Here is a 26,989-nt window from a genome sequence, read left to right on the forward strand (position 1 = left end):
GACCAAATACATAGTACATTGAAAGGATATTAGAGATGGGACCAAACCAAAACCATAGATCTAAACACTCAGGACATTGAGGAATAGATGCTGTTCTGTTCCATTCACATTCTTGTGGTGCACTCATGGTATCTGAGTGTAACCCACACACCTCCTGGGTGTGCTGTTCTGTCCCCTCTAGTGCCACCAAGACCACTTAAAGATGAATGAATCAGCTACAGCCTTAGCTAAGCGCCATGTGGCTTTTAATCATGCATTAAGCTTCAGAGATCCCATGTTCGATCCCGCCCACCCACAACTGGGGTCTGTCAGTGTTACTGAGCACTTTCCAGAAATGTGTTAAGTGACGTGACTGTTTTTCAGGATCCAGAATTTAAGATCGTTTAGGCGCATGAATAGTACACATAGAATTGCTGGCTGACTAACAAGTCATTCTTTAATGGGTGTTATAATTTATGCCATTTTGGGGGGGGGGAAAGTCACAAGATGGCAACATCATTGGAAAAGGGTCATGTAAAGTATGTGAATTCTGCCATCTATATTCACTTTACATCAGGAATGATTATTAGTATTAAAGCAGTTAGGCTGCCTCCCAGCCAGATAGGTAAACAATACGAACAACTGTGGAAATACTGTAAGATAGCATTTTGATTCTGCATGACCGACCTGATCCAGCGATAACAGCCCCCCCACCTGAAGTTAAGCATCAGAGAGCATCATGTAATTATGACAATGAATCAGACCCTGCAGAGGGCATTCATGTCCGTGGTGTTACTATGAATAATGCAAGCATGAGCCTTCAAGTCACAAGAGGAGAACCAGCTATTTACATTTCAAATCAAGTGCTACCTCCTTCCCAGTATCCACAACATAGCACTGAGCTGATAGAAAAATCCCCTGCGGAAGTGAGGCAGCCATCAAAATATTGAATGAGCCATAGTGATGAAATATGAATCATTGTTTTCATAACTCTAACATCCATGTGAGGGCTAAACGAGACTGTAGGAATTTATCCCAGTTCTCTGCAAATATAGAAGCTGTAGGAAATAATAATTTTGTACTCTATACATTGAGTATACAAGCAGGCATTGTATTTAATACCTAAATGGCATTTCTATACATTAAAAAGTTGAAACTTGTGGTTGTAGACTTGGTGGCTCTGTGATGAGGTGTTCACCCCACAATGGAGAAAAAGGGGTTAATAGAAGCCTCATGAAGGGCCTGCCACACCCTGTCCCAGAAAGGAGCAGTGGAGGGGAGTCCTCCAAGCAGCCTAGGGAGGCTGTACTGGAAGCAACTAATTGGAGGGAGGATGCATGGATGCAGCTAATCGGGGCCCAGCTGGCTCAGATAAAAGGAGCTGCAGTGCTAGAGACGGTCAGTTGCTGCGGAGAGCCCAACGAGTGAGGACTGTGTTCCTAGCAGGCTGAAGCAAGGGTAGTACCTTGGGCAGAAAGAGCAGTTTCTGGCAGGTACCAGGCGAGCAAGAGGGAGCCCCTGGCTGGCTGTTAAGACTTGCTGGCTGAATGCTCTGAGAAGAGGGCAAAGAAGTGCTGGGGCTGGGGGGAAGTGGCCCAGGGCATTGAAGCAGCTTGAACAAAGTTAAGGAGATGCAACAGGAGGCTGCTATCTACAGGGCCCCCAGAGTGTTGGGTGGGCCTGGGTCGTCGTCCCCCCCCCCCGCTTCCACACATACTTACCAGTGGGGAAGTTGCAAGGCTGAGATACTTCCCCTCCCCTCAAAGGGGGGGAACAAGGATGGTGACAAGGCTCGAAGGCCAAGTCAGGAAGAGGTCATGGCGGTACTTGAACCGAGGTGGGTTTGCAGGCGGAGACAACAATGGGAGAAGCATCACTTGGAGAGGGCACACCAACTGGCAGAACTAAGCCCTGTGATGGCCAGCAGGAGGTGCTACTGTGGTGAGTGGACTCCGTCACAGGCTCTAATCGCGCTGTGACAATATTATAGTATTGTCAGTTGCAGCGTGTTTTGGATAATCATTCTATGATACCATCGCTATTTGCTATTTTCATTAAAGCATCAAAATGTTCATTCTAGACAATAGGCACTTAATAAATATTGGATTGTGACATATGTGTTTGTAAAGAAACTTGATAATTATCACCAGATCTGTTATGAATCTAAGCTTGAATGTTAACGTATGGGAAAGCACTTTAATCTTCAACATTCAAGAAACAAAAACCTACCTCTGCTTTCATTAGGACCTGATCCTGATGCAGTTGATGGAAAGGCTCCCATTGACTTCACAATAGACTTTGGATAAGACTCTCAATGAAGTTGCTTGCTACCCTGTATTAAGCTATGTCTATACCGCAATCACGGGGTGTGATTGCAGCTTATGTAGACGTACCCAAGCTAGCTTTGCTCCAGTTGGCTCAGATACCAAAGTGACACAAATAATTACCCAGGGTTCTTGAACTTGTACAGTTTGTGCTGAAACACACGTTGCCACAGCTTCACTGCTCTGGTGAAGATTATACTTAGCTTGGGTATGTCTATTTGAGCTGTCATCCTACCTCATGATTAGTGTAGACATACACTGAAAGTCACAACAAGAGTTGAGTGAATTTCCATCCCTTGGGAAATTCTGATATTTTGACATTTGTTTTTGTCCTGGACTTGGAATCAAAATATCAAAGGCTTTTGCAGACCGAAAAGTTCTGAAACATTTTTGATTTGTAAAAATTGAAACATTTTCCTTTTAACATTTTTGATGTAAACAAAATGTTTTGACGTGCACGTATTGAAACACTTAATTTTGGTGTGCTGAATTGAATAGTAACATTTTGATTCAAGTCAGTTTGATGATAAACTGTATCTGCCTAAGATGCATTGGTTGTAATAGTTTCAGTGCTATGCCCGCATGCTTCCCACGGCTTCATTGCTGGGCTATATCTTCCATGATGCACCATGCAACCCAGTCAGAGAAGACCATGAAGCATCATGGGAGCTGTAGTCCAGACAAGGAGCCCTGCCCAAAGGAGAGAATGGGGACATAAAGCACCCAAACTACAAATCTCATGACACTTCACAGCAAAATAGGCCGATGCATGGTTAAATGTTGAAATGATCTGGAGCAAAATGTTTCCATTCAGGTCAAACTAAAAGGCTTTGATTAAGATCAAACCAACTCCAAACAAAATATTCTGTTTGGATTTTCCTGATGAAATACTGAATTTTGTTGAATTTTTTTCTCCAGAAAATTTTTTTGACAGAAAATCCAGTTTTTGCAAAATCCAATCATCTTTGATGGAAAAGCCTTTAGCAGCTCTAGTCAAAACAGGCTACATTTAGGTAAGGCTTTGATCATTCCTTCCCAGCCAATGTTGTTGCAGTTAAAAAAACAAAACCAAAAACACTGTCAGGTAAGAGCAGTGAGGCTTTATGTGAAAGCCCAGATACACCTTCTATCGCCATTGTCTACCGCTGGCTTTGCTAAGAGTTATTGTAATGGATGTGTAATCTGGTGGAATGACTCAGCAGAACAAACAGCCATTGTCAGCAAGGTCTTTTCTTTGGGGATTTTTGTTTAACACAGAAAAGAACCCAACTTTGGGTTCAGTCTTCTGACTTCCTGGAGCTCCCTCTTTTTGGTCTCCTAAGCAGTCACTCGTATAGCCCTTTCCTTGAGGAGCTGACCCAAGGGAGGAGGAAGCTGATTTGAAGTTAACCCTATCTTTGCTGTGGATTCACTGTGCCCCTTCATCCTTTCACAGTGAGCATAACTAGTTTGAATTTCTGGAAGCAGGACATAAGGCGACAGTGTCAGCTGACCAGTGTGTACCTATGCCGTACTGCTGGGCCAGCTAAATGAAGCGCTGACGTACAAGTTCCTCACTTCAATCTTATTTGAACATAGGATTTTGGTAGGAAGGTGTAGTTTCTGTGTGCTTTGGCTCTCAAGGGGTCCAATCCACTGAAAGCAGCTAGGGTTAAGGGGAGTCTGTGCTTCACTGGAGGTGCTCAGCACCTTGCAGGATCAAACCCTTTGCAACTGGAATTTCTCTTAAGGCTTATGTGATTTTTGTTGTTGTTGCTACTTTAGGACTAAACAAGTCCTGAACTGAATCTCAACTGCAGTCCTATGCAAAAAAGGAGACCCCAAACATAGGGCACAGGGGATCCTGCTAAGTAGGATAAAAGAATCCCTTGGCATCACCCATCAGGTTTTAACTCAAAGGGTGACACTCCATCTCTCAAACTCTGCACTCTTTGGGACGGGGACTGAGTCTTACTTAGGGTGACCAGACAGCAAATGTGAAATTGGGACAAGGGGTGGGGGGTAATGGGAGCCTATATAAGAAAAAGACCCAAAAATCGGGACTGTCCCTATAAAATTGGGACATCTGGTCACCCGAGTCTTACTATGCATTTGGCTCGCACCTAGCACAGTGTAATCCAAAATACGGTGGTGCTCCTCAGTGTCATGCAGCAGGGGGCTTTTGTTAGATTCACCATGTGCATGCAGTGAGGGCGAGAGAGGGAGGAACAGAACTCCTCCTGCAATCAGGTGGGATTCCAGGAGGGTTACTGTACAGAAGGGTGTCCAGCGAGCAGCTGGCTCACAGGAGGTTTGGGGACTTATGTTTTCCAAAAGACAACCTGTCGTAGCCTTGATGAAGGCTTGAGTGTTTTATCAAGCAAACAGCTGTGTTGTAATTAACATTGAAGTGATGTTTATAACCTTGGGATGACATTTCATTCAGTAAATAAGTAGACACATTTTTATTTGATTATATGTAACATATAGGTTTTTAAGGTGTATTACATGTGTGACTTAAGAAAACCTTATTTTAAAGATGTCAGTTAAATATATTTACATCATTCGTTGTGGTCCTATTATGCTACACAAATAGTCACCCATTTGGAATAACAAATGTGTTGTCAATTTCCTTATCTACAGACCTCAAAATGTACCGATACACCTGTAATGCAACACTGCACGTCAGTTATGAACACACCTGAGTTTGACCAAAGGCTGCATAATTCTGTAACGAGTTCACTTTAGTAGGGTTAGTGAAGCAGGATAATTGACGTGATTGTATCCGACTGTCTAAACTGTGTAGAAATATACTAGTAGTTTCAGGAAGTACTGATAGGTTTGGGAAAAGGAATAATTTGTCAATCAGTTTTCGAAGAGCAGCTGTATTGCCCCACCCCCCGGTCAGCCGTGCACTCTGCAGCCATGTTTCAGCTACAGCATATTTCAAGAGTGCCACAGTGCCAAAGGAGATAAAGGTTTAGGCGGTCTTGGAGTCCTTAAATGTAAGCATGCTGTTTTCAATGGGAATTGCACCTACATAACTGAGAGCAGAATTTTGTCCCAGGAGGTAATTTTGTGACTTCAGTATTGTCTGGTACTGGTGAAACACAGAAACCGGTGAAATACTCCCTCATACAGCAGTGCCTTCTGGGACAGTTTTCCAAAGAGGGGGTGTTTACATCATCACGCACTGTCCATGTAGCTTTCTTGGTGATCTCCCATGCCTCAGTACGTTTTTGTACTTTGGAGACCTTCCTGTGCTCTGAGAAACATAGCCAGTGACAGTGAGTTTAAAGACAGCAAACATTATGCTGTAAGTAATCTGTCCCGGGCAGGGATCAAAGCTATGTCCTAAAATTTCTGAGGGGAAGAGAAAAACACGGTGCCTCAACCGTGAAAATTTAAGGGGACAGAGCCCTGTCTCATGGAACCATAGAAATGTAGGGCTGGAAGGGACCTCAAGAACTCATCAAGTCAGTCACCTGCGATGAGGCAGGACCATTAAACCTAGATCATTGCTGACAGGGCTTTGTCCAACCTGTTGGTGTTTGCTGCCTTCATGAAAGACCTTAGAATGAAGAAACGGTGCTTCTGATTCTCAGAGGTGCTGAGCAATTGAAGGCAATAGGAGCGGTGGTCACATCTCTGAAAATCAGACACTGTCAAGAGCTTTTTGTTTTTCATAAAACTAGATGATACTTTTCTTTTTTCTTCTAGCTATGCCGCTCTTCTCGTATAAACTCAAACAGCTTGCAAAAATATTGTATGCCAGAAACAGAAAACATTATTCCTTTTAGGGGAAACACCACCCTCATGTCAGTACATACAGATCTCAGTATTTGCACCAATTATTTTTTTAAAAGAAGAATATAAGTTTTATTCACACAATATCAGATGTTTTTCTTGTAGTACCAATTAATTGTGCTAAAGAGTACATTAGCGATATTCTCCATTTATAATAAAATCACATTGAAATATAAGTGCTACAAGATTTTCTACAAATAGTGCACTAAATAAATCTCAAAAGGTCTTGATATTTAAATACAATGGGCCAAATTCTCCTCTGCTGTAAAAGCTGCTGTCTTCACTAGGGCTTACACCAGAGATGGATTTTCCCCACTGAGTATCACCAAAAACTGTGTGATTGTCACTTCAGCTGTGTGACTGTCGCCTCAGGATGATACCGAGGTGAGGCTTTTGCGTGTGTCAGTAACCGCTGTGGTTCCTGACCCCTTCACTTGCAATGAATATTTTTCAGGAAAACGTTCCGGCCTTGTGTTCAAAAACCTGGACAGCAGAGGACAGCTGGATTGCACTGTGAGGCGTAGCTGGTTGTGGAGCCATCTGTCAGTTGCAGGGCAGCATGCTGCATTTGGAAGGCTGTTTAGCACATAGCAGGATGCCGTTTGCTGGGGCTTTTTGCTTGTTTTACAGGAGCAATGTAAATACAGTCTGTATTATCTTGCATTTGCTATTGACTGCAGCATATGTACTGTCGCAGATGGTACTGTTCCATATGGTCTAGCATGTGAGCACTGCACAGTCTTTGAAGAAATAGTGTAGTGTTTGTTCTGTAATGTCATTCCTATTTTAGGGAAGCTCTAGCAAGCAGCAAGAGTATATGCTCTCTGCCTTATTCTCGTTAATTAGAATCAATTCTTAGGGCAGAGCTGCTCCCAGGGAATTGGGCATATTTGTGTTTGGGCTGAGATCCCTAAAGGAAGAGACTGCCTGCATGTCCTTTCTGACCACCTCTGCTCTGGGACTGGTGCATATAGTGTAAATAAAACCAGTTACACTAAGAAAATACCCAGACATTGTGTCACTGATTTTAAACTCCAACAGGAAACCAACCTGCAAGGCCCAAACATGTGCTACCAAATTGGCAGACAGGTGACAGTATTCATTGGTTGTTGGCTTACCTCCACCCCTGTTACCCTTCTGGGGCAGTGGGCACATAATCTGTAGGCATTGGCTAGGCACACTTGTTAACATACTCTTGTGTGCCATGGCTGAATTACCTCTTGATGTCTGCATTGTGGGTATTAGTGCCTGTGTGCAGTTTGTTGGCTGGTTATCCACTTTTGGTGGCCTGTGCCTTGACAGGATTTAGCCCCAGTACTCTACTTGCAGTGTTCATTCTCTGCACAGTAGAAAGATTTACTTAGCTTTTCTCATGGAAAGAAAACACTGTCCTTCATTATTAAAGAACTCCTGTTTCCAGGAATCGGCAGAGTTGAGTTTTGAAAACCTAGTCATTCCAGTTCCATGCATTCCCTTTGTAACAACGTTCCTAGTAAGTCAGGTGAATGTGTCTCAAAACTTCTAATCCCACCCCATTTAAAACAAATGAGGGTGAATTCATATCAAGCGTTGGACTGATAGCCTTGGAGACTGAAGCCTTCTCTTTCTGAACAGGGCAAGTACAACAGCACTTCAAACTTCCCCATCAACAGCTCTCGATCCATACCACGTGGAACCACCTCTAGGCAGCAGGGGTTAGCTCAATCTTCTTACGGCTTCAGGGCTCTATTGAGACTTCTGACTGTTGTGAAGGGATTGACTCACTGCTACAGCCTCCTTGTGGCCAGGTGTGGCATAGCAGCTTTCTCCCCATTGGGTGTCTTCTGGCTGCTCCACCTGTGTGGTGGCCTGCCTCTCTCTAGGACTTGGCCCTCCAACCAGGTCACTTTAAGTCTGTCCCCTTCCAAGGTAGTCCATGAACAAAAAGCAAGAAGAATTAACACAGATAGAACTAGAGGGGAATGACTCGCTCTTAGGGTGCATCAGAATCTGGCCCCCCTGTTCCCTCAGGGAGGGGCCTTCAGGCAGTGGTCCTCTGGGAGGTGCCTGCCTTCAGTCAGCCCTTTCCGCAAGAGCTGAAGGTCTGTTCTCTTCATTCATCTGCCAATAAGTGAGCCCCTCTGCTCAAACTTTTAAGCTCCTCCTCATGCCTTGCCTGAACTGAGAGCTTCTCCTTCGCCCCTTGTTGTCCAGTGTGGGGTTTTGTATGCCCCACTCACACTGTTCCTTATATGCTCGTTTTTTTCTCTAAAAAAGCAACACATAGTAGTGATTTCACTTCTAGTTTATAATTTGAACTATCAAGGAATTTTCTTTCATCTGCACCAATCCACTGGGGAGCCATGATATTTCCCTGGCTGGCATCATGCAGTGTGTGGGTTTCCTTCCCCCTCCCAACCCCCCAACCACCACCTTTGGTGTGATACTCAGAAACATCAGCACATATGTTATCACGAGATTATGAATGTAATTTCTTATCACCTCAGATGACAATTTATGATACCAGTGCACACAGAATAGAACAATTTTATGGACAAGATATGGAATCCTCTTGTTTAATTAGAAAATTATCTCTTTTCAGAGTATGATGAGTACTTTGGTGCTTAGGACAAAGTACCATATAATAAACTAAACTGATGCTTTCTTGATATGGGATTCTTGTATTCTATAGGCTTTTCAGTGGTTTCTGGTCAAGCATTTGTTGGAACCACTAATGAAATCAATCACTTTGCTGTAATCCCTGGTATAAAAGCATATATATCCATCTGGTAATGATTTTTTAAAAACTTTGTCTTCTTGTCATAGGACTAGTTAGCTTTTTTTTCCCCTTAGACTAGAATCTGTATGTCTGCCATGATTTATTATTTTTCTTTTCGTGTAAGATGACTGCAGATTAGATTCCCCCTCCCCCCCCCCCCCAAAAAAAATTATTTCTGAGATTTGTATGATTGCTTTAGTTATGAGACAGTGATAATGGTACTTAGCACATAGCCAAAGCTCTTTGGGGAAAAAAAAATAATTAGTAACAATGTTGGTGATTTTTGCCTACTGCAACAAGACATGACATGTTGCAGTAGTTATTGAAAAATACAATAGTGCAAAAGAGAAGGACGAATCTTCAGATCCTTTACAGTTATTACTCAGGCAAACGCTCATTCACTTTAATGGCCACACGCCTGACTAAAGACTATAGGATTAGGGCATCAAGAATAGGTTGTACCGTTTACACTCTGACATTTGAACCTGTGTTAGCTCCTTTGTACTGCGTTGGCATGTAAATAACATAAGTGCTACCCTTTTCAGTTGGATGCACTGTCTAATGAAATCATGAGTTGGAATTAGAAATCTCTCAAACAATTATTTCCAGATTTACAAAGGTAAGGATGAGAATGCTGTGCGAGTCGTCACTTAAAGGGCATCTGGATTGAAATTGGATGTTTTTCCACAATGCACATGGGTGGTTCAGTTTATATTGTGAAATCAGTGTTGATCTCTTTTAAACCAGGGAGTACAGGAGATTGCAGATTAACCTCATGCGTCCCAGGATGATCTCATAATTCTCTCTTACACTCAACAAGCATTCATACCAGGACTGGTTTGGATGATGTGCCTTACTTGGCCACTTTGCATGGATCAGTTCCTATTTTTCACTTACTTTAAAAGCTCTCACCCTGCAAATGGATTTCTGCAGGTGGACCCTTGCTCCAGTGCAGAGTCTTGCTGAGGTCAGTGGAGCTCCATGCAGGCACAAGGGTCTGCCTGTGTAGCTGCGATTGCAGGATTCATCAGCCTCACTGAAGCTCTGGGTGGTGTTCACCAAATATAACTATCTCACGTGGGAGAGAGTCACCCCCTCCCTTTCTTTCAAAAATCTGGCAGGACTGGAGGGATGAAATGAAATAGATCATCAGGGAGGCGCTGATGGTCGTGAGAACATTGCTGCAGGCAGCCATGGATGCCTCTGATATAGCTGCAAACTTTGCAAATAACTTTGCAAGTTCTGATATAGGTTGATGGCCATGGGAATGACAATGAGTTGGTCCTTATGGCTCCAAGCATGGGGCGTACCACACAAAGTACGGGCCACTGTCAACAGCCTGTCCTGTGAGGGGATGGAGCTCTTCAGCCAGAGGACCGATGAACCACTCCATTCCCTCAAGGACTCAAGGGTTCCACTAAGGTCCCTGGGGATTTACATACATTACAGGAAGCTCTACAGATATGAACCCCATCACAGGCAGAGGAGGACATCCTGGTCCCCAGGTCGATAGACAAAATACCGACAGAGAGAAATCCAGGTACTTCAGGGGGTATCTGTCTTTTGCCCTTTTAATCAAGCGGGTGCCCTCTCGGAGGCAGCAGATTCGATGGTTGATGGCTCCAGTGTGACTCAATTTGAATCCTGTCCCCACCTTTGGGAACCACCCTGCATCCTTGCACTGGGATGGGGCAGCCATCACAGTGAACAAATAGACATTGGACATCATTGCCCCAGGCTACCCTATACATTTCCATTCATCACCCCCTACCTACCCTGGCCCTTGTCAGGGACCCTTCCAACGAGACCCTGTTACAGACAGAAATGGCTTTGTGTGGGAGCTGTAGAAGAGGAAGTACAAGGGAAGAGGCTTCCACTCAGATTCACAGTGGGGCCCAATCATTATCTGTACAAAGTACTGCCATTGTGTCTCTCCAACCACGAGAATCTTTACAAAGTGTCTTGCTGAGGTAGTGGCCAGTCTCAGAGAATGATGGGCATCTTCATCTATCCTCATCTAGATGATTGAGTGACTGCTGGGCTTTCTAGTAAACTGTGAAGGTTGTCTTTTATCCCACCACAGACAACGGGGTTCACATCAATGCCCTGGAGCTTGGAGCCATCAGGATAGTCTGCATGGCTTTCCTACAGGTTTTTGAAAACTCCACAGTGCAGATCCTAATGGACAACACCTCTGTGATGCACTATGCAAACAAGTAAGGAGGTGCATGCTTGTCTCCCTTCTGTCTGGAAGCCATCAAGTGCTGGCCATGGTGCAACCAACTCAGGATAACCCCATGGCTTTTTACCTCCGTGGTGTCAGCAACAACCTAGCAGACTTCTGAGAAGACAGTGAGTTACTACTCAGGAGTGGTCACTACAGACATCCATCACAGAGCAGCCATTCCTGCCTTGGGGGACCCCCCACGAAAGACTTGTTCAACACCAACAACTATGCAAAGTACGCAAACTTTTGTTCCAGGGAAGGGGCGGCTGGGGCGGGGGGGAGCAGTGAGCCCAAGGTTGTTACTGGACACCTTCCTTCTCTAATGATTTGAAGGCCTTTTATGTGCCTTTCCACTGATTCCCAGGGTGATTTCTAGGACCAAAAGAGACAGTCATGATGATTTCCATAGCTCCACACTGACTGACACAGTTCCTGCTGATGGAGCTGCTGTAGATGTCTGCTCATCCTCTAATCCAAGGCCCAGACCTGAACTCACTGAACCTGATGGTAAGGCTGTTGGGTGTCTGAGCACCATGGACAGAGACTCCTGCATCCAGCAGATCCAGGAAATTTTGAAGTAGAGTAGGAAAACCTCCAAACGGAAGAGGTTCTCAACGTGGGCAGCTCACCACTGTCTGACCCCAGTCCTGGTCCTGGTCCTGGTCTTGATATTGAACGTTACCTACTTATTGAACTTTAAATAGAGCTGGATGAAAAGCGGGCCAGTTTTTAAGTCCATCTCACAGCAATGTCATCTTGGCATGTGCCTGAGCAGTCATGCTCAGTCTTCTCACTTGAATGGTATTGAAGTTTCTTAAAGGGCTATTACATACTTGCCCATGAGACAGAGAAGCTAATCCTGCCTGGGACATCGGCATAGTCCTCCTGAGGCTCCTGGAGCGTCTATTCAAGCCTCCCTCAGAATGTCCCTTTCTACACCACCTCACTCTGCTAATAGTCTTCCTAGCAGCTCAGTCAGAAGAGCACTTATGGCCAAACCCCTCTCTCTGACATTCCATAGGGACAAGGCGGTGCTAAGACCTCACCTGACGTTCATTCCTAAAGTGGTCCCAGAATATCCTCAAAACTAATCGATCAGCCTGCCTGTCTTGTTCCCAAAGCCTCACTCAGCAGTGGGAGGAAAGAAATTGCACACGCTAGATGTATTCAGGACTCTGGATTGGTCCTGCCAGTGGAATAAAGCATTCAGACTGTCGTCTGTCTATTTCTAGCCACTGCCAGGAATTCTAAAGGTCAGGTCGTCTTTTCACAGAGAATAGCTAAAGGGGTAATACAGTTCAGTGTTACCAGCTGGCTGGAATAACTTTTTTCCACCCAACATCAATGCTCATCTCTCCACTACAGTGCAAGCAACATCCTCTGCCTGCTTCAGGAATGTGCTGATATCAGAAATCTGTAACCCACGGACTTTGTCAAACATTAAGCCTTGGACTTAGCTGCTAGGTCAGCTGCCAAGTTTGGGAGAGCAGTTCTAAAATCACTATTTGACCAATGCAACCGAAACGCCTCATTTCCCACCACCCTGAGAGGAGGCTGCCTGGGATCCAAACTGACACATGAGCCAAGAAGAGAGAACAATTACACACCCTACAGTAACTGCAGTTCTTTGAGACGTTGTAATCCGTGTGGATCCACAACCTGCTCTCCGTCCCCGCTTTTGGGAGTCCCCAGCTACCACAGACTGTGAATTGGGAACTAAGGGAGGGTTGCAGCTGCTCTGTCCTTTATGCCCTCATGTAGGAGCAAGAGGAGGCATGAAGGCCATATGCTGCCTCAACAGTGGCTGCTGTTCAAAAGACTCCAATCTGCGATGTATGAAGCACGCGCGCACCTATGCTGAATCCACATGGACAACACCTTGGAGAACCAGAGTTACTGTAGGGTGAGTAATTGTTCTCGTTCATTACAGGGCCTTAGACATGCAGTCAATGCACTGACTGCACCTCCCATTAATGCCACTGTGTGCGTGTGTGTGTGTGAAGAATATACAGTACATTGTGGTGTGCTGAATTCCATGCTACTTGCTAATTCAATTCCTTTAATCTGCCAAGATTCTCTTTAGAAAGCTGTAAAATGTCTTTTGACCGTAGCATCTTTGTTGACTCTTCTATCTGTGTTGCTTCAGAATGATTAAAGCTGATTAGATGAGGTTATTATGGGTTTTTTGGTACACTGTTCAAAAATCCTAATAAAATCTCTCTATTTATAGAATTTATTTTTATATATATATACTTACACGAGCTATGCTTTAAAAAAAAAAGACATGATCGCACAGTAATTCTCCACAATTTCTTTCATCTCTCCCTTTCATAAAGAATCCTAAGAATGTACCAAATTAAGGAGTGTTTGTGAAATGAGTCCATAAATATAAATAGCTCGAGAGCATGAGGCTCTTTTGAGATGTCTTGCACTTCCCACAGATCACTTGTGTGCATTCTGGTTCTGATCGCTGCCATTGTTTGTGCTAAGCTTCCTCCTCCTCCCATAATCCTCCTATTTAAATTAATAGAATGTTTTTCATATGGTGAGGCTTTCTGGCATGTAAACGGTTGCCAAGTATTTTGTGGATATGACCCCATGTGTGACTGCAGATGGTAGGAAAAATAGAAGCCTGGATGGGTATTGTAGTTGAAGCTGAAAGGATGCAAAGCTTTCAAAAGTGACCCAAAGTCACGTAGTTCTAATATTTTCTCCCCTCCTCTAGGCACCAGTTTCTGAATATAATCATTCTGGATCATTGTTTGGAGCTGACAGGAGTATTTGGATTTTGGAATATAAGGGGCTGTAAGGCTTTCATTTTAGTACTGGCTTTCTCTTTTTTGCTTTGCTTTTTATCTCCGCCTGCTTTAGGGGCTGTCCCAGTAAGGCTGAGAGTGCCTGGTCAAATGACGCTAGAACATTTATTACTGATTGCAAATACTCCCTTATCCTTTTATGTTAAGGTCAGAATACCGCGATTATCAGCTCTATGCCACCAACAGAGCACACCTGGGCCAATTTAATCAATCCCTAGTGTAACTCCTCTGACATCACACAACTACATGTGGAATCACTTTGCACTTCTTTCTTTTAAAGGGCCAGCAATGCAATGTATTGCATTATTTGGACACTAGAAGATAAAGGCTTCCGGCGTGGGCAATCATACAGGCTTCTCTGAACTCCTGCCTCCTCTTTATTTGCCTTTGCTGGCCAGGTGAGTGTTAATTTTCCATGTAGACAATAGTAACCTGCAGCATTTTACCCTTTTCAGCTCAGTCTTTTTCCTTTTGAAATAAAAATGTCTCCTTTCATAAATGTCTTCCATAACTCAGGGTTTATTGATGTGTCTTCACATTTTGGGGAAAAAAATGCAACAGTACTGCCAAATAATGGCTGAAAACATGTCCATAATGGTATTGTTTTGGCCCATCACTGTATTTACACTGTGTGCTCTCTCTCCATGGCTGCAGGAGTGAAGTTGTAATTTTCAAAGCTATGATTTCTTTTCTTTCCACATAACCTACCCATTTCCTTTTATGTGGTGGTCCTGATGTCAGTACATTTGTAGAAGAGGACACAGCCGTAGTTCACTGTTTTATAAAACAAGTAGCATACTAGTTTAAAAAAACACAGGTGTGGGTTTTTTTTCTGTAAATCATGTGCTGATATTGAGTTAGTGCTTTCACCTAGAAAGAGTTAATGTAAGTCTTTAATCTGTTCAGTCCACCTGGTGTCCAATATGCGGTGGATTGTTGAGAGAAGCTTGGCTTTTATTGAACGTGGTATTTGCGGATGAAACTCTGTTCCCCTGGTGGTTGTGCTATTCCTTTAGCCATTGCAAAGGTCATTTCTTGTGCTGTAGCTCATTATTACTTCCAAATAGAACCAAGGGGCTGCTCTTCTCCCACTTAATAGTTAAATCCCTTGCTATACTTAACACGGCTTGTAACTTCTCCCTCGGAGGCCTCAAAATAGATGCACACAAGTGCTTAAAAATGGTTAATGTTGTAATGGGTGAATAGGGTTTAACTGTTAAATCAGGTGCTGGGATCCAACATATTTTACAGACTATGACTAACTGATCAAGACCATTTTAAGTGTCGTTTTTGAAAGGAGTGAAATATAAGCTGAATATTTTCCGAAATTATTTGCAATTGTTTGCTGTGGTCTGGCAGCTTCGAGTCTGTGGCTTAACAAGACAGTCTTAGGCATGCCGAGTCATCTGACAAGTCATATAAGGAGTTGGCGACACAGACTTTTCATTGGCCTGTTCAGCAGAGGGAAGCTAACTCTGGTTGCTATTTAAATCCGCAGCAGAGGTGTCAATATGTCTGTGACGTTATTTAAGATGCCTCAGGGAGCCAGGAGTTTATAAATGCTTCTTCTGCTTACCTCTGCTAATTTTGGATTTGACGTGTTTACAAACAGAGCTTCTGTTTGACGATACAGCTCCCCTTCCCAAAGGGCATGTAGCCCTTTCCCCCTCAGGCACATAACTAAGCCAAATAGGGAGAAGAAAAGAAACAGCTCTGGGAATTTAAAATGCAGAAATGGAGCAATCCTATTTGATGCACAAAATGTCATGATCAAGAGGACACACACATTGTGGTTTATAATGTTGCACCCTGACGGGAAGAGCGGAAATGAACAGCAGCCCCAATGGTCCACTTTGGAACTATTCCTATTAACACTGCCTTTGAACAACCCACCGCCCCCCTCAGTTTTATTCTTAACATGGAGGGCATGTAATTAAAGACTGTATCCTAATGTGTATGCACAAAGGTGCCAAATTAAGGTTACACAGGCAACCTTAATTGTGGCATTTCCTCACTTGAGTGCTTGACTTTTTAAAGATTTTTGTGAGATATGGCTTGAGCACATAGAAGATGGGACCTGCACCCCAAAATTGGGCCCTAATGAAGAACTACCAGCTGTCCCTTTTTTACCTCATTAACAAACACCAGTACTAAAAATATGGTCGTCTTCTCCCCAGTGCTACACAGATGATAGATGCAAGAAGAGAACATGAGTTGCTCTCAGATAAAAACATGTGGACTTGATTTTAAAAATTGCATGCAGTTGCTATGAGGTGTTTTTTTTTCATGCAAAATTGGGTACTTGTACAAAGATGAGGGTATTCATAGCCATGAACTTGCTAATGTAATGCTATAACTTTACAGGTGTACTTTGCTATTTTTTCCCCCTCACATTTCACCATATGGTCTCTTAATTCTGCCATTGCTCTCTGCTTCAGTTTTCTGATGTTCAGGTTCTTCCACACTGAATTTTTTTGGGGGGTAAGGCCATCTGCTGCTGCTTTACTCTCTAACTATCCCAAGACACCTAACATCTGGTTACTGGTACGTGGGAGGTTCTATGGGGTCTGACTTTGTTAGCTGACTTCTGGTTTTCAGGCCCAGACAAGGAACTTTCCTTTAAGAACCTCGGCTCCAGAATGTGAATTTTCACTTCTCTTCTCTTCTCCCTGACTTTCAAATATATTTTTCCTTCCAGCACCACAATGTCTGCCTACATCTCAATACACCTTGGCAGAGTCAAGCAACAAGGCTTCTGTTTCAGGACTACTTCAAAACACTGGAATATTTAAGGCTTGACTGAGTAGCAGAAACAGTACTAAGGGGAAAGCCCTTTGCCTTGCAAGACTACTGACCCTGTAGATAAAAGGAGCAAAGATGGTCACATTGAGCTGTGCTTGTGACCTTGCATGAGGAGTATGGGACCACCAATCTTGCTTGTGACCTGCCTTAGGGACTGGACTGGCTTGGCTAGAATAAGAACCATCCCAAACTTCTGCCTGCCATCTCTCAAAATGAACCTTCCATGAGCTTTTGACAAGGTTCACAAAACTTTCCCACTTACCTCTGCCAAAACCCAGTACCAACATGTCATGATTAATCCCCATCAAATCTTAAGAGGCAGAAAGGATTGTTTGTCTTTAGAGAAGGCAGCATCCTGACACCCTTTAAGCAAGGTTGCAGGTCAACACAAGCTACCAGGCCAAGTGGTACCATAGCTGGGCTTCATGCAGAATTCTGGATGCTTTTGTTTTCAGTTCAGGTGATTTTGTTTTGGAGTGTTGGGATTAAATGAAGTTTTACAGGCATGTCGAGCTTCCCTTTCTTTTCTTCCCTTCCCTCCCCGCCCACATAGGCGATCACTCTTCATTTTGTAAGCTTTTAGCAAAGCTTACAAAGAAACACTAATCTTAAACTGTGTGCTCCAGGGGGAGAGGAGCTTGTCAGATCTACTGCACTCTCTCTCAGCATTGGCTGCTGTGCAGAAGAATAATCAAATATCCAATATGCAGACACTAAGGGCTATGCGAAATAAAGCTAATGTGAAAAGTGGTGCAGTAGCTGCAGTTACTAGAGGGACATCTTTTATTGACCTTGCATTTGTTTACTCATTTCTCTCCTGAACAGGAAATAAAAGGAAATTGTTGGGGTCAGGAGGGCAGAAACATCAGCCTCCAAAAGGCTAACCAGATAAAAGTCACGAAGTTTTGGTTAGTCATCTGCTTCTCAAGGCAAGTGAATCACTTGCATTTTGAACATTATGTCCTTGACTTAATTGTACTTTAACTAGGCCCTTCCTGCTAATGTCTGCCTTGGACTTATTTACTACAGAGTGCCAGCAATCAGTTCTCTTATGTCACTTCATATGTTCTTAATAGGTTGCAGTGGGTGCCTGGAAAACCTCTCTATAAGGCATCCTAAAATGCTTGCAAGCCCTGTGTCTTTCCTCACTGTTTGGTATTCTGTCTTAGCATGCAGGTGATAAACAGTGATCAGATGTACAGAAACACTGGTGTCACTGTGGCATTGCTGTCACAAATTTGGAAAGAAGGGATGGCACTTGCAATTCTACAGCTGCCCATCATAGTTTGGCATCTTTATTTTAGATAAACTGGCGCATAGGTAAGGAGAGTGGACCCATCCTTACAGAAGAATAGGTAATCAAGCCGTCCTCTGTTAGAAGTGATGTGGGCAGGATTTTAAGATGGAAAAGTTACTAGGCAGGTCTGTTCAGAGTTTCTGTGCCTCAGTGAAAATCTGTGTAAACACTTCAGATAAGTTCAGAGTTTTAAAAGCTCAATCACAAACAGTATTACATACAGCTTGTTAATAATTTCATAAATGCTCCATTCGCCCAATGAATTTTTCACCACCAGCATCCCACAAATGAATCTTTCACTATTTCTTTCCTGTCAATGTTTAAGAACGGCCATACTGGATCAGAGCAAAGGTCCATCTAGCCCAGTATCCTGTCTTCCAACAGTGGCCAATTCCAGGTGCCCCAGAGGGAATGAACAAAACAGGTAATCCTCAAGTGATCTGTCCCCTGTCGCCCATTCCCAGCTTCTGGCAAACAGAGGCTAGGGACACCATCCCTGTCCATCCTGGCTAGTAGCCATTGATGGACCTCTCCTCTAGGAACTTGTCTAGCTCTTTTTTTGAATCCTTTTATAGTCTTGGCCTTCACAACATCCTCTGGCAAGGAGTTCCACAGGTTGACTGTGCATTGTGGGGGGGGGGAACTTCTTTTGTTTGTTTTAAAACCTGCTGCTTATTAACTTCATTTGAGCCCTAGTTCTTGTGTTCTGAGGAGGAGTAAATAAAACTTCCTTATTTACTTTCTCCACACCAGTCATGAGTTTATAAACATCATATCCCCCCCTTAGTCATCTCCTTTTCCAACACAAAGTCCCATTCTTATTAATCTCTCCTCATGGCAGCTGTTCCATACCCTTAATCATTTTTATTGACCTTTTCTGAACCTCTTCCAATTCCAATGTATCTTTTTTTGAGATGGGACAACCACATCTGCACATAGTATTCAAGATGTGGGCGTGCCATGCATTTATATAGAGGCAATATGATATTTTCTGTCGTCTTATCTATCCCTTTCTTAATGATTCCCAACATTCTGTTCCCTTTTTTGACTGCTGCTGCACATTGAGTGGATATTTCTATTTTCAAAAATGTTTTGGCATTAAAAAAATAAACTACATATCCCACTAAATCAAGGATCTAAAACAGACCTCCTGTGAAAGTGTTCCTCTTTAATACACCTGATACCAGTGAATGAAGTGACTTTTGGATTTTATATCCCTTTTTATAATATCTCTCTGTATTAAATCACAACTGAGAAGCTTTCATTGTAAAGATTTTTACTTAAACACCAAGTTCATGTGATTCTTCCTTACAGAGAGGATGGTTGTATTTTGATGGTGACTAATCTAATTCATCAGCAGGACTGGAGTATGGGTAAAAGACTTTGAGACACGTATAGAATTCTATTTTTAGATATTCAATAGTTTGTAAAACTTTGATCCCCAGCAGGAAGGACTCTCCTGCCTCCTCCCTCCAGGCCGCCTTCAGCCCTCCTAGTTTAGAATTTCCTTTGCAACTCACCAACCCTTCTGACCTTAAAGTCTATGAGTCTGAGTCCATGAGCTGGGTCACTGCAGAGCCATAGGAGACACTCCATCTTTCAGGCACTGAACACCTTACGTAGCCTAGGGAAATAAACCCAAGTATCAGAGTGGTAGCACAGAAGGCTTACTGTTCGTTAATTTAACCGGAAACTATTCATGTTAAATAGGTGAGAGATTCACGGTGTGTGTATGATCATTATCTATTATCACTATCTGCTAAGGGCTGCTGTGGTGTTTACTTGACTGAATTACTTCGTGAAATTAAGCTGCAATCTCCATGCTATCCATTAGTTAGACCTCTATTTGCATAGAATCATAGAATATCAGGGTTGGACTACATACAGCAGTTGCTCGTTGGTCATCAAAAATAAGAATATTTAGCACAGTAAACTGTCTGCCATCGAAGGGGCCTCTGTGGATTAATCAGGAATAGGAATGGTGAAGTACACTGGGGATCTTTTTAGTGGATGCAAGGTGGATCTTTAAAAACTGACAGAGAATAGGGCATATTTTGGCCAGAAATGTTGTGTTTACCAACTAGAGCAAACCATTCACAATCCTTTCTTTTTAAGGGAATGATTTTATGACAAAACTCACATTGACTTTAATGACACATTTCAATTATAGCAGCAGTATCAGGACCTAACGAAAAAAGTGTGATGGATTTGTTTGGATGTTTTTTACAAGTAGACTTCAGAAACAGTGGTAGTAAAACATTGGATATGGCTGACTGTCACATACTTGCTTTGATCACAAAGTAATGAATACTCCCAGTTCCCATCTAAATGCAATAATGTCATGGGGCAAGGAAAGAGAAAATGGTATTAGAGAGACTTTATCCTGTTTGGACTCTCAGATTTAGGACCCAATCCTGCTCCAGCTGAAGTCAATGAGGGTTTTATTATGGAATTCAAAGGGAAAAGGCTCAGGACCATAATCATGCCAGCTAATCTCATTTGCCTGAGGGCTTTAAAAGAGTGAATGGGGAGCTCAAGGGGATTAAAGAGGTGAATTCTGATAACGTAAACACCAGTGCATCTAAGAAGAGAATTTTGAAGTGATACTGATCCACAGGAACTGGAAAGAAAGCGTAGCTAGAGTTGCATGTACCCTTCTTTTATATACAGATTTATTTAGGGGTATATTGGAGGTAGGGAAATAGTTCTGAAATTTGAATGTACATTTTATGAACACTATGGACAATTATTTGGATGTCAATTGTCAGTTATGTTATATAAAAGCAATTAAGGCTTATACCTCCATAACAAGTTCTGATTTAGTCCAGGTCTATGCCTAGCTTCCCAGTGCAGAATGTTCTGGTGGCATTTTTCTGGCTAGACATTCTCCTGCGGGCCCCCCCCCCAGTCTAGCACACCACCCAGGATATGCCCACCTGTCATGCCACTGCTAACTTCTAAATGGCACAACCTATTATTGGGCTGCACTGGTGCTGGCTCACAGATTCAGAATGTGGTGTGCACGCACAGGTGTGCTGAGAGACCCTACCATGACTTACCTTCTGCCTTTAACTTGTGCAACCTTGTTACGTAGGAGATCCAACTAGCTGATCCTGGTGGTCTTTTCAAGCTTTAGCCTTATGAACCTTAAGAAGGTGGATATCCAACATCAAAAGCCCATTGTTGTTGGTTCACTTACTACTACCCCTAAACATGTTCCTATTTTTGGATACACTGATTTGCATACTCTTATTGTGGAGGTTTCCTCTAGTTATACAGCTTTCCCTAGCTCTTGCCTTTTTAATACTACCCCCCCCCAAATTCAAATTTTAATTTTGCTCCAACCACGAATGTTGGGACATATGCACATCCTAGCCTCTGACACTGTTTAGATGAGCCACTCGGGGGGTGGGGGTGTTCTTATATTGGGTACCTGACCTGTCATTGAGGTGTAGTGCATCCACAAGTCCACTTGGAATCCAGGGGAGATGCAGGTGCTCAGCACCTCTGGAAACTGCGTCTCAGATGTCTCACTTTGGTCAGCCATAAACTGAGACTCTCAAATTCACTGGCCACTTATCAAAACTCTGGCCCTTCTGGGCCATAGAGAATGGACTTTTGCACCTTTCCTCTTACTCATTGACCCAAGCTAGAGCAGAGAAATACAGTCAAGGGGACAGCCAGATCAATGTGTTTCCCCTGCCCCCTGTTACGTTTCCATAGTCAGGGGTTTATAGAAGTGTCATGCTGACAGGCTCAAGCAAAAGCACCGTTCAGTTAGAAACCCCTGAACACCCCAAGTGTAAAAGCATGAGAGAGCTTATTGAGTCCCTGTAAAGCTGAGGCTGTCAGATCCATTCTGTTTCCAAACCCAGTGAATTGAAATTATTATAGCGGAAGTAAACAGTACGAAGGGGGAAAAAATAACTCCCTGGCTGAAGGGCTGGCAATTAATTTTCTACTTAGTGTGTTTTTAAGGGGGGGGGGGAGGGGATCAGTTTATAAATGTTAACAGGAAAATCAGTCTTGGTTTTGTCTTAACATTTGAGCCATAATCTAAATGGGCCTGGTTCTCCTCTCATTGGCTTTGGTGTAAATCAAGCATTTGCAATGGCATTTCACTGGTGTAAAAGAAAAGTCCAGCGCAGTGCATTTTAAGTGTTTGCGTTTGTCCCGTCCAGTGAGCCAGCCTGCGGATAATCATTTCAGTGCTTGGTTGGTTTTTTGGGGGGTGTTGTGTGTGTGTGTGTGGGGGGGGTGTTGACTTTTTGCCATCCCGGCTAACGGATCCGTACAAAGTCAGCACAGATCAGAGGCAGGGGAAACAAGCAGGCTCCTGCAGCTAGACCTGGTGCGGAAGGAATGGCTGCGGCGCAAGGGAAAAATCAGTTCGAGCTGTTTTATGACCTTCTCAACCAGCCCCGCTTCCAACAGCACTGCCCGGCGGCTGCCTGCCTCGGGTACCCCCGGCCTGCCTGGGTCTTGCAGATGATCCTGTCAATGACTCTGAAACGAAACACAGCCCCCTCCCCAGCGTTGCACCCCCCCCCCCCACTCGCAGCCTGCAAAAGCGATCCGGATGCGGCAGGCCCCCAGTTCTCCCTTGAAATCCCGGCTCCGTAGCGCCCGGGAATCCAGATGGGGGGGGGGGGTCGGTAATCCCACGGGAGACACTCGCCCCTGGCCCGAGCGCCGGGGTATCAGCTCGGACCATGCCCGAGCCTGCGCAACACCTGTTGGCGATTTCACCTCCGCGCGTCACCCAGCCGATTGGGTTTCAGGCTGCGCTGAAGGGACCGGTTCACCATTGCGGCGCGCCCATGGCCGCGGGGCTCGGCAGCTCTCGGGGGAGGCAAGCAACCCGAGCAGCCGCGTAAACCAGACAGCGGTGCCTCCGTTTCTCTCTCCCCATCTTCTCCTACACACACCCCCTCCCCAGCGTGTTTCCTCGCAGGGCTCTGCCCACAGCTGTCTTCTGCACCGAGGGCGAGCTGGAAAGTCACAGAAGTGGGGGAGGAATTCAGCCCCACTAAAAATAGCCGCACTTAGCGAGACCCTGTGACTTCCCACTCTCCGGGGCAGGCGGCCCGCCGACTGCCTTTAGCAGGCGGTCCTTGCAATTGCCACTACCATGCTGCTTCCCCCTTCTCCGCGCGACCTGGAGGCTGGGCTCGGCTGAGGGGCTGGACCCGAGCGAGTGGAGCGGGGCGGAAAAGCACCTGCGTGGGGCAGGATCGCGAGTTCCCCGGTGCCAGGGGCTTGGCGGCGCTCGCTCCGCTCGGCGGTGCGGGATTTGGCGGGTGGCTCTCCCAGGCAGGGCTTCGCAACACGTCTCCAGCGTAAGGTAGGTGAGAGAAACCCACCGGGCAGAGCAACCAAAACACGAGGGCGAACCGCTGAGCGCGGGCAAGCGGCGTGTAAATCGGAACCAAGGCGATCTGCTGCACCGTGCACTGGGACGCCTTCCCCTTCTTCTAAAGGGCTGCTCTGAATTAACCGCCGCTCTGCTCTCCACCTCCCGGTGATCTGTGGAATCGAACTCCTGGACTCTGGGACCCCAGTAGCTTCGCTTCGCTTCGCTTCTCTCTGTGCGTACATCTCGCCACACTCCGATTTCTCCGAGAGCGGACGCAATACGGTGCCTAATTAAGCATAGGTGAGGCGGAGGCTCAGCGACCCCAGGTAAATGGGGATAGGGGGAGGTGTCTGGGCACTCCTTAGTCTCCTTTCGCCCTGAAACACGTCTTCCTGGCCGTTTTAGTCTATCCCTTGTCACGATAGGGGGTGGGGGAAGAGAAGGAAGGAAGACACTGCTGTAGTGGCCGCTTGACATTAGGCGCTGGTGTGTAGCTGGAAGAGGGACCCGAGGAGAACGTGTGCATGAAGTGGACTGAGTCCAAGCCGATGGACTTTCATTGCGTGTGGGGAACGAACCGTTTGAGGGGGAACGCCTGGGGGGGGGGTGTCTTCTGGGGGCGGATTCTCCTCCTGCTTCCTCCGCTGGGCACTTGAAACGGTTGGTCATGAAACGGGTCACCTACACAAGTGGCCCGATTTCCAAGGGATCTCAATGCCCGTAGCCCCGGTTCGGTTTCTCCGCGGATCGGGCCATTTGGCTGGGGACCTGGCGATACATTTGAGGTGCTTTAGGGATCCCAGTTTGAAGACTTTTTACCTCTGAACGCCCTCTCTGTGGGGGGCTTTGGGGAAGATGTTTTTAAGAACCCCTTAGGAAGGCTGGGTAGCTCTGCTTTGTGATCTGCAAAGACTCTTCAGTCTAAATATAGAATCATCGCCGTTTGTGTGTATTAAGTGTTCAGAAACCCAGTGTGCACAGGGCAGCTCTCTGCTGATTTCTGCTACGGTGCGCAGCTCCTGTTGGGTGACAGAAAACGTAGGGATCGTACCAGAAATGACATCTGTCAGGACCATCCCTGAGCGCGGGGTTTGGTTGTTGGGTCCACGTGGAAAATGAAGTTAGAATTCTGCCCAGAGCTCGCCAGAGTTGACCGTGGGGTGCCCGTTTCTTGCTTCAGCTAAGCTCCAGGCCGTGGGATTTTCGTACTGCGAATTGTGACACGAAGCAAAGGGAGACTTTACAGGATTGGGTGGGAAATGCATGACATGAGACTATAGTTCCCTGCCTGCGTCTTCAGCGTGCTGAGTGGCTTAACAACAACACAGCCCCCCCGCACACACGTTTTAGACTCTGAAAGCGCACTATGCGAAATGAGTAGAAGAGACCCAGACGGGAGTGCTGCGTGCACTGCAGAATCCAACCTTTTCTAATGCACTTTCCACCACAAGACTCCCAAGCTCATGGTTCTTCCGGAAACCCTGGTTTAAAAAAAAATACAGAAGGGTCGATGAAGGAGACGAAGAACAACCCGACCCGAGGCAGACAATAGGTCCGATAGCCCGCGCTCCTTAGTCTAGCGAAGCTCCCAGGTGTCCCCTCCTCAGCGTGGTTTTGCCTGGGCCAGGACTGCAGCAGGGGGCTTGGGAAAGGTAAGAGCAGCTGGTGCTGATTAGTTGGTGGCAGGTTTAAGAAGCGCCGTTCGCGTTTCTCTAGCCCTGTTCAATCAACTCCCTGAGAGGAAGGGAAAGTTCACAACCAAGGCTCGTGCGGCACGTAGGTAACCCAAACCTCTTATTTATGAGCTGTAGCCAGTGCATGGACGTGTCTCTCTTTATATAGCACCCAGACGCATAAGACGCAAGGGGGACACTGCCTATTGCTCCCTTGGGCGCCTTCAAAACAGCCACGATCACAGAAGAAGGGGGAAGGAGAGACCCTCACAAACGTGTAGAGGAAAACTGGCCGGACGGTGTCAGCGTGAAATGGGAGAGGGGCTGTCGATGGTCTGCTTGTGGCTTCCTAGAAGCCTACATGCCCCGGAGCTCGTCTGAGCCTTCTCAGAAATACCCGTGGGACGCAGCTAAACCCTCCCTTCCCCTGCTATAGCTTGCACCGCACCCCTGTGCGCTCCACGCGGCCCCCGATCACTCGGGGAGCTGCTCCGTTAGCACGCGGATCTTTGCAGAAAAACGCTCCTCCTGCCCCTGAGGTTCGCCACCTTTCAGACTCAACTCCCCCTCGCAGCTGCTGCTGCGTTTCCGTTTGCCTGCAGCAACAGGGTCCCGCTCCTGCGTGATCTCCAGCCTCCGGCTCCCTACTCCTAACCCAGCGCGACCAGTCCCTGGCCTGGTTCGTATCCACTGAATCGAATCGGTGGGTGCGTGGGAGGGCGGGGGTGGAATACTCGCCTCCCAGCTGGGGTCGAGCCGGGGCTCTGTGCTGGGCTAGCTACAGCTCCCCTTCCAAGGCAAGAGTTGGTTACAACAACCCGTAAAAATCCGCGGAGCACCTGGCCCCTGGGGCGGGTCGCACCCCGGTCTAGCAGGCGCTGGAGGTGCCTCTCCGGCTCCAGCCCCCCTATGTCCCCGAGCCCGTTCCCAGCCCCTGCTTGGCGCGCGTCTCTCTCCCCTTCGCCTGGGATTTGGCAGCCCGCTCCGCAAGCCTCGCTCCCTGCTCCGGGGCCCCCGCAGCCCGCCGGGCTCGCCCGGGTCCAGGCTGGTCGCACGCAGCCCCAGCTCGGGCTCACCCCTGGGAACAGGCCAGGCGGCCCCCAGCGGCGATCTCAGCAGGAGGCGGGAGATTATTCTTTTTTTTTTTGGAGGGGGGGGTGAGTTCTTGCCGCACGCGGTTATCCCAGACCCCGTTGCCTTCCCGGGATCGGTGCCCCGGTTTGGGGAGAGGGGGAGGCGAGAGCACAGCCCCACCGCCACCCCCCCGGACAGAGGTGCGAGTGTGTGTGTGTGGGGGGGGAGCTGACGCTGGCTGGGGCTACCGTGAATACAGAGCGGCAGGAGCCTGCACTGGGGGCTTTGTCTGCTGGCGTGCTCACAAAGGCCCCGCTCGCCAGCGCTGGGGCCGGGTCCCCTGCCCGCAGGTGGGGGTGGGACGGGGCAGGATCTCCTCGATTGGACCCCCCACCCCCCCCCCACACACACACCCTCCTGCCCGTTTCTAGCAGGAGGGTCTCCCGAGGCTCTGGCCAGCAGCGCCCGCGTCCTGGCCAGCAGCCCCCTCCCGGCCGCCACTCGCCTGCGGGATCCCTGGGGCGGAGGGCAGCGGGGAAGGGGCTGAGGGTCCCATCCCTTGTCCTGGCCTTCCCCCGGCCGGCAGCGACCCCGTTCCGCTGGGTGCCCGCGCCTTCCTCCAGCGGGGGGGATGCGGCGAGCTCATCCCGCACCCATCACCCCCCTCCGGTCTGCTCCATCCCCCCCACCCCCGCCGCCCCTCTGCTCTGCCCCCCCCCCCCGGGCGCCCGGAGCCGGGGAGGGGTCTGCTCCGTGCAGCCGGGACAGGTGGGGCGGCGGGCGGAGAGCAGGGCCGGGGGGAGACTCTGCCCGAGCGGCCCCGTCACTCACCCCACCCCGTCTCCTCTCTGGTGCAGGCAGGCCGAGGAGGAGGAGGAGGAGGAGGAGAGAGAGATT

The 26,989-nt window shown here is 46.5% G+C and overlaps 1 long non-coding RNA gene across 2 annotated transcripts; it reads right to left on the reverse strand.

Moving 5' to 3' along the window:
* Positions 1-6,238: 6,238 nt before the first annotated feature.
* Positions 6,239-26,971, reverse strand: LOC141993249 (uncharacterized). 2 transcript variants are annotated; one of them, XR_012640804.1, is made up of 3 exons: positions 26,924-26,971; positions 19,510-19,613; positions 6,239-8,336 (listed from the first exon to the last, which is right to left on the reverse strand). It is a non-coding gene; the product is annotated as an uncharacterized LOC141993249 (long non-coding RNA). The 2 variants fall into 2 exon arrangements; XR_012640805.1 differs by lacking the exon at positions 26,924-26,971 and adding an exon at positions 23,353-24,969.
* Between the last annotated feature and the right edge of the window lie 18 nt (positions 26,972-26,989).

This window comes from Natator depressus, chromosome 9, assembly GCF_965152275.1.
Source record: "Natator depressus isolate rNatDep1 chromosome 9, rNatDep2.hap1, whole genome shotgun sequence".
In the NCBI taxonomy this organism is placed as follows: domain Eukaryota; kingdom Metazoa; phylum Chordata; order Testudines; family Cheloniidae; genus Natator; species Natator depressus.